Consider the following 8,999-nt stretch of genomic DNA (forward strand, 5'->3'; position numbering starts at 1 on the left):
ATCAAATATCCTCATCCTCCTGACACTGAATATTGCTTCACACCTAATGCTTCACACATACAACATAATAAAATCATAGACCTAAATAAATAGCATTTATGATCTCTTATACAGGCAATGGTTAAATTGATAGAAGCAAAGTGTATAAAAAAAAGCCCAAAGCCAAACAATCCCATCTCTCTCAAATAAAACAACATTATGTCCCATACATTTACACACAAACAAGCGTTTTCATTACAATATTTATATTAATAAATTATGACATTACTGTATAATCATTTCAGTATAAAAAAAATAAAGACTAAACTGCATCTATTCTCATCGTTATGTAAAAAGGGTTGTTTTTCTGTTGCCGATACAGACTAATTGTAATCATTTATAGGTTAGACTATGTTTACTTGCATTCACATCAGACATTAGAACAAAATTAATGTTCACTTTTATCAAGACATCTTCCTGTTGGTTGATGAAGTACGATCACTCAATTTGTATGAGGGTTGTCATATCCCTTTCATTTTTTGTCAAATTAAATACATGAATAAGCCGACCTTTCAGCTAGACATCTGTGAGGAACAAACAGTGGGTCGATGTTTTGAATGCATGTACAAAACGGGAGCACTTAAATGAACGATTTTAGCAATCACAGACAGAGTCATTAATCCAAAAGCCCTTGGCAAACCTCTTCAACCCTCTGGGATAATGTTCATCTGCTGCCCAGTTTTAGTCAATAAGCAAATGGGAAGTGTTGCTAGGCAGCAGACAGACGGAGATCTAAAAACTCAATAGCTGCTGCACCAGCACCACCTCCTGCAAGGGCAACCACACCACACAGCACCACCTCCTGCAAGGGCAACCACACCACACAGCACCACCTCCTGCAAGGGCAACCACAGCACACGGAAGTCACCTCCTGCAAGGGCAACCACACCACACGGAAGNTGCAAGGGCAACCACAGCACACGGAAGTCACCTCCTGCAAGGGCAACCACACCACACGGAAGTCACCTCCTGCAAGGGCAACCACACCACACGGAGTCACCTCCTGCAAGGGCAACCACACCACACGGAGTCACCTCCTGCAAGGGCAACCACAGCACACAGAAGTCAGAGCCCCCCTCTGGAAAGAAAAACACAGAACAGCATCTCTCAAGAGATCAACTCTAGATGTGGGATGATGAATAAAGGCAAAGTCAGGCGGGGACGAAACTGACATTAGTTAAGGTTTAAGATTTTCATGACCTGCCCATTTATCTGCTTTACACTGTATACTATATATACAATTTATGTAGCTAGTGTATACATACCCTTTATATAGTGAATACATACCCTTTATGTGGTGAATACATACTCTTTATATAGTGAATACATACCCTTTATATAGTGTATACATAACTGGCCAATGGTGTCGCTTGTCAGTCAAGGGAACATAGATCACCCCCATGAAGGCTTTCAGACCAACAGGCAACTCCAGTCTCCCACCAGGCTCCAACTGATCCAAGAGCTGCAGCATTAGAGCACATGTTGAGTGTAAATTACTGTATAAATGATGAGCATGCTAGCAATATTGGTTATTGAAGGAATTACAAATGCTTTTCGTTCAGTAAGGAAAATGCACTAATTTACTTTCCTTCCTTTGTAAAAAGACAAAGTTGTAAGACAATAGGTCGTCACCAATAAAACATCACAATAAGGTGCAGAACATTCGATTTGCCTGCTGGGAGGCAAGGAGACCCCCCGACAACTGTGTGCCGTTTTCAAGGGATTGTTTAATAAATGTTTACTATTTGGTTGGAATACTGTCGCCTCTTGAAGAGCATAGTGAGAAGTAAACATTTCTGATGATTAGATACAAAACAATTAGCTCTATCATCAGAGTTCAAATCAAAATAAAATAAACTTTATTTGTCACATGCGCCGAATACAACAAGTGTAGACCTTACCGTGAAATGCTGAATACAACAAGTGTAGACCTTACCGTGAAATGCTGAATACAACAAGTGTAGACCTTACCGTGAAATGCTGAATACAACAGGTGTAGACCTTACTGTGAAATGCTGAATACAACAGGTGTAGATCTTACCGTGAAATGCTGAATACAACAGGTGTAGACCTTACCGTGAAATGGTTACTTACAAGCCCTTAACCAACATTGTAGTTCAAGAAGAGTTAAGGAAATATTTACCAAATAAACTACAGTTTAAAAAAAATATTAAAAAGTAACACATGAACATAGCAATAACGAGGCTATATACAGGGGGTACCGGTACCGAGTCAGTGTGCAGGGGTACAGGTTAGTTGAGGTAATTTGTACATGTAGGTAGGGGTGAAGTGACTATGCATCGAATATGCATAGAGTTAGAGTGCCTTGCAAAAGTATTCTTCCCCCTTTGGTATTTTTTCCTATTTTATTGCATTACAACCTGTAATTTAACCCTCCTGTTGTGTTCGTTTCCTGTTAATTAATTCTGTGTTCCCGGTCCAAAATGACCACCCCATTATAGCTGATTATAAATCCATAATAATACATATATTATCACCTAATGTTGTGTTACATATTTTTATCAACTTCAAGTTCTTGTGAACATTACAAGTTTTGAACTTCTATTTGATATTTATGGCCTATAGGCCTCATTGACCTGAGCTCTTACAACTTTTTACTTGAGTAAAAAAAAGCATAATGTATGGATTATTTTGACTATAACAAATACTCAGATTAAACATATTGTGCTATTTATCACAAACTACTTTGTGTCAAAGTTTAACCAGGACTCTATCCTCCTCACCAGTGTCATGATCAAAGATATGATCATATTAAGATCATATGAGATATGAGAGCCTCACATACAGTATATTGTTTGGTCATTGTGTTGCCACAGAATTGAGCAAGGCCTCAAAAAAACTTTATATACCAGAGCTGCTAGAAAAGTTCTATATATTATTGAAACAATGTTGCGATTGTTTGTGAGAATGACAACACGTGTGGTTCCTGTGGGGGAAAGATACTATTGAGGAAAGGTTCTCAGACCTCAATCTAATTGAGAATCTGTGGTATGACTTAAAGATTGCTGTACACCAGCGGAACCTATCCAACTTGAAGGAGCTGGAGCAGTTTTGCCTTGAAGAATGGGCAAAAATCCCAGTGGCTAGATGTGCCAAGCTTATAGAGACATACCCCAAGAGACTTGCAGCTGTAATTGCTGCAAAAGGTGGCTCTACAAAGTATTGACTTTGGAGGGGTGAATAGTTATGCATGCTCAAGTTTTCCGTTTTTTTGTCATATTTCTTGTTTATTTCACAATAAAAAATATTTTGCATCTTCAAAGTGGTAGGCATGTTGTGTAAATCAAATTATACAACCCCCCCCCAAAAAGAAATTCATTCCAGGTTGTGAGGCAACAGAATTGAAAAATGCCAAGGGGGTGAATACTTTTGCAAGACTCTATATATGCTATAGCAAGTAACTGCATGCTTTCATGTTCAGACAGTAGCCTAACCATGTAAGTTCAGATATGTGAAGTTAGCCTCAAGATATCTCTCAATATTGGCCATCATTATTTGTATATAAAATGAAGGTGAACTATACATGACAAGTAGTGGTTCAGGTTAATTTCCCCATCCTTTGTCTGCTCTGCCTGTCAAACAACAGAAGGGCGCATTTGCCGATGTAACGTTACTGTTAGCTGAAAATGTTTACTTTGCAAGCTACAGGTAGAAACTTTGAACAGTTGGCTGAACATTATGGTAAGTACTGTAGACCTAATGAACTGTATTCTCCAACCAACGTAGGCCTACCTAGCGAAGTTAGCTAACATTATCCCCTTTTCAACATTGTTTTTAAATGTTAATTATATCACGATTGCTGCTGACAGACYTGAATAGGCTATATTCAAATCAAATTGTATTAGTCACATGCGCCGAATAAAACAGGTATAGACCTTACAGTGAGATGCTTACTTACAAGCCCCTAAGCAACAATGCAGTTTGAAAAAATATGGATARGAATAAGAAATAAAAATAACAAGTAATTAAAGCAGCAGTAAAATAACAATAGTGAGACTATATACAGGGGGGTACCGGTATAGAGTCAATGTGCGGGGGCACCGGTTAGGTAAGGTAATATGTACATGTAGGTAGAGTTATTAAAGGTACCATGTATAGATGGTAACAACAGAGAGTAGCACCTGTGTAAAAGAGGGGAAGAGAGGGGCAATGCAAATAGTCTTGGTAGCCATTTGATTAGATGTTCAGGAGTCTTATGGCTTGGGGGTAGAAGCTGTTTAGAAGTCTCTGGGTCCTAGACTTGGCGCTCCGGTACCGCTTGCCATGCGGTATCAGATAGAACAGTCTATGACTGGGTGGCTGGAGTCTTTGACCATGTTTAGGGCCTTCCTCTGACACCGCCTGGTATGGAGGTCCTGGATGGCAGGCAGCTTGGCCCCGGTGATGTACTGGGCCGTTCGCACTACCCTCTGTAGTGCCTTGCGGTCAGAGGCCAAGCAGTCGCCATACCAGGCAGTGATGCAACCAGTCAGGAGGCTCTCGATGTTGCAACTGTAGAACATTTTGACGATCTGACGACCCATGCCAAATCTTTTCAGTCTCCTGAGGGGGAATAGGTTTTGTCGTGCTCTCTTCACGACTGTCATGGTGTGCTTGGGCCATGTTAGTTTGTTGGTGATGTGGACACCAAGGAAGTTGAAGCTCTCAACCTGCTCCACTGCAGCCTCGTCGATGAGAATGGGGGTGTGCTCGGTCCTCTTTTTCCTGTAGTCCACAATCATCTCCTTCGTCTTGATCACGTTGAGGGAGAGGTTGTTGTCCTGACACCACACGGCCAAGTCTTTGACCTCCTCCCTAAAGGCTGTCTCGTCGTTGTCGGTGATCATCGGCAAACTTAATGATGGTGTTGGAGTCGTGCCTGGCCGTGCAGTCATGAGTGAACAGGGAGTACAGGAGGGGACTGAGCACGCACCCCTGAGGGTCCCCTGTGTTGATGAGCAGCATGGCGGATGTGTTGTTTCCTACCCTTACCACCTGGGGGCGGCCCGTCAGGAATTGCCAGGATCCAGTTGCAGAGGGAGGTGTTTAGTGTCCTTAGCTTATTGATGAGCTTTGAGGACACTATGGTGTTGAACGCTGAGCTGTAGTCAATGAATAGCATTCTCACACAGGTGTTCCTTTAGTCCAGGTGGGAAAGGGCAGTGTGGAGTGCAATAGAGATTGCATCATCTGTGGATCTGTTGGGGCAGTATGCAAATTAGGGTGGGTCTAGAGTTTCTGGGATAATGGTGTTGATGTGATCCATGACCAGCCTTTCAAAGCACTTCATGGCTACAGACGTGAGTGCTACGGTTTGGTAGTCATTTAGGCAGGTTACCTTAGTGTTCTTGGGCACAGGCACTATGGTGGTCAGCTTAAAACATGTTGGTATTACAGACTCAGACAGCGAGAGGTTGAAAATGTCAGTGAAGACACTTYCTAGTTGGTCAGCACATGCTCGCAGTACACGTCCTGTTAATCCGTCTGGCCCTGCGGCCTTGTGAATGTTGACCTGTTTAAAAGTCTTACTCACATCGGCTGCGGAGAGCGTGATTACACAGTCTTCCGGTACAGCTGGTGCTCTCATGCATTTTTCAGTGTTATTTGCCTTGAAGCGAGCATAGAAGCTAAACACCTTCTTCGCCCACTTTGAGGATAACACAGTGCCAGCGACGTGGCTCGTTCTCAAGGACTGTGGGCTCTCGTTCTCCATGGCCGACGTGAGTAAGACATTTATGTGTGTTAACCCTTGCAAGGCTGCCGACCCAGAGGGCATCCCTAGCTGCGTCCTCAGAGCATGCGCAGACCAGCTGTCTGTAGTGTTAACGGACATATTATTTACATTTTTATTTATTTCACCTTTATTTAACCAGGTATTCAATATTCAATCTCTCCCTATCCCAGTCTGCTGTCCTCACTTGCTTCAATATGTCTAATATTGTTCTTGTACCCAAGAAAGCAAAGGTAACTGAACTAAATGACTATCACCCCGAAGCAGTCATTTCTGTCATCATGAAGTGCTTTGAGAGGCTAGTTAAGGATCATATCACCTCTACCTCACCTGACACCCTAGACCCACTTCAATTTGCTTACTGCCCCAATAGATCCACAGACGATGCAATCGCCATCACACTACACACTGCCCTATCCCATCTGGACAAGAGGAATACCTATGTAACAATGCTGTTCATTGACAGTAGCTGACACTTGTATTTTCAATTTGTATTTATTATGGATCCCCATTAGCTGCTGCCAAGGCATGGGGTCCTGAACTTCCTGACGGGCCGCACCCAGGTGTTGAAGGTAGGAAACAACACCTCCACTTCGCTGATCCTCAACACAGGGGCCCCACAAGGGTGCGTGCTCAGTCCCCTCCTGTACTTCCTGTTCACCCATGACTGCGTGGCCACGCATGCCTCCAACTCAATCATCAAGTTTACAGATTTACATTTACATTTAAGCCATTTAGCAGACGCTCTTATCCAGAGCGACACAACAGTAGTAGGCCTGATTACCAACAATGACAAGACAGCCTCAGGAGGTGCGGGCCTTGGCGTAGTGGTGCCAGGAAAATAACCTCTCCATCAACGTCAACAAAACAAAGAAGCTGATCGTGGACTTCAGGAAACAGCAGGGGGAGCATGCCCCTATCCACCGCAGTGGAGAAGATGGAAAGCTTCAAGTTCCTCGGCGTACACGTCACTGACAATCTGAAATGGTCAACCCACGCAGACAGTGTGGTGAAGAAGGCGCAACAGTGCTTCTGCAACCTCAGGAGGCTAAAGAAATGTGGCTTGGCCCCTAAGACCCTCACAAACTTTTACAGATGCACAATTGAGAGCATCCTGTCGGGCTATATAACCGCCTGGTACGGCAACTGCAACATCAGGAACATAATGGCAGAATCTGCAAAGGCCAGCAGCAGGAGGAGGAGGTTCGGAACAGGTTTTCTTCTTCTGGTTAGGCTACCTTGATCTCTGGCTCCCTCTTGAGTCATTTGTGTGTCTAAATTATTTAATCACAGTATGCTTATAGCATCAGACAACCTCAGTAGACGACAGTTGATTTCATTAAAACACATAGGGTGTGTCTATATATGGAAAAATACATGACAAAAGTGCCCCCTTAAACTTATAAATATATAATGTAATTTGGAACGTGTGAAAAACTATTGTTGATATTGTGAACATACTGTACTTTCATGATAGGCTATATTGTTGTATGGGTGAAATGAAAAGTATTTTGTCATCTCTGCTTTGCCACGTTGAATAAAACATATTTTTTATAGCCTAACTATTGTCTTTCTTTTTACAGTTCAAACACATTTAGCATAGATAATGTAATTGTTGTAGTAGTCTTAAGCAAACCATCTTCAGTATCACAGTGGCACCTCCAATTGCCACTAAGACCTTCTGGGAGAAAAGTATCTGGCATTGAACTTTGGTAGTAGTAGTAGTTGTATGTTTTAAGCTAAGGATCCCATCCTCTATTCCTTCCAGACATGTCACCACTTAGATTACAAAGTTTGCATTAAACAAGTTCATGTCAGCACAAGGCATGTACAAAATCTAGTAGAATAYTTAGCCTCATACATTGTCTACTGGTATTGTTTCTAAATTAAGAACATATAGCTGAACAATGTAAAGAATTTTTAGCTATTCTCTGACTCAGATGCACAATGTCAAGGGATGCATTGCAAATGCCGATAAGTCTAATGCCATCATACTGTGMGCCAGTGGTTCCCAACTCTGGTCCCCCAACATTACAGTTTTATTGTAGCCCCGGACAAAAACACATGATTCAACTTGTCAACTAATCATCAGGCCTTCAAAGAGTTGAATCAGATCAGTATATTTGTCCGGAGCTACAACAAAAATGTGTGGTGTGTTGGGTACTCAAGGACTGTAGTTGGGAACCACTGCTGTAGGCCTATGGCTGCATTGGTGTTGCATGCCATTATCAGCTGCAAAATGGGTTCACATGGCTGATATCCTGAAAAAATGTAGACAATCAAATAAAACTAATTGGAGAGCTTATGACTGAACAAAATGGCTATTACTACTAAAGCATAATTTCAGGTGAACAAAACAAATGCAATACCAGAGGTGGCCAACATCACTCCACTGATCTACTGGGGGAGCAGACTTCCATTCCAGCCCAGCAATAGCACACTTGATTATTAACTAATTAGGTTTGATACATTGAATCAGGTGTGTTAGTGCAGGGCTGGAACAGAAGTTGTAATACGTTTATACATCTAACAGACTGACTCAGGTCTTTCAACATGGTGCCTGGTGCGGTTGCTAGGTGATTTGTGACAACTGCAAACCCTCTATAATAATAATCTGAAACCATAATGGCTATAATGATGTAATAATGCTCTGACATCATAATGCCCTTAATGGTGTAATAATTCTCTGTAATAACAATAAACGTTATGTTAGCTAGCCAGAAAACATTGCAAATGTAGCAAAATGTAGCAAAAAGGGTTGGTTTAAAATACTACATGTAAAATACTACATGTAAGTAGTATTATAGTAAGCTACAAATGTAAAACAAATATGAGTAGCAAAGCTTTTCCCAATTATGGAAATGTACCTTGGTACTAGCCACCATTGATCTTCAAAATTTAATTTGGGTTGCGCAATGACGGAAATYGAACTGGATGTCGAGTTTGAAACAAGAAGCGTGTCGAGTAAGGTTGGAGAAGATGAATGGAAAACAGTCGAAGACTGGAACAAAATAGAAATTGTCTAAAATTGAAGAATATGATAAGTGTAATGCAGACAAGTATTAGTTTTCCGGCTGGGATGTGTTTTTTGGATAAGGATGAATATCTGGGAGATCGGTATGACGTCTTGGTGCTTTCAAGACAACTCTGGGGAAAAAATTGGTCAAATCATGATGCCAGTGATCCTCAGGTTGTAATGTCGGAGCTCCAGAAAGACGTCTGAGTTTCT

Source organism: Salvelinus sp. IW2-2015, linkage group LG9 (genome assembly GCF_002910315.2).
Source record: "Salvelinus sp. IW2-2015 linkage group LG9, ASM291031v2, whole genome shotgun sequence".
Lineage (NCBI taxonomy): Eukaryota > Metazoa > Chordata > Actinopteri > Salmoniformes > Salmonidae > Salvelinus > Salvelinus sp. IW2-2015.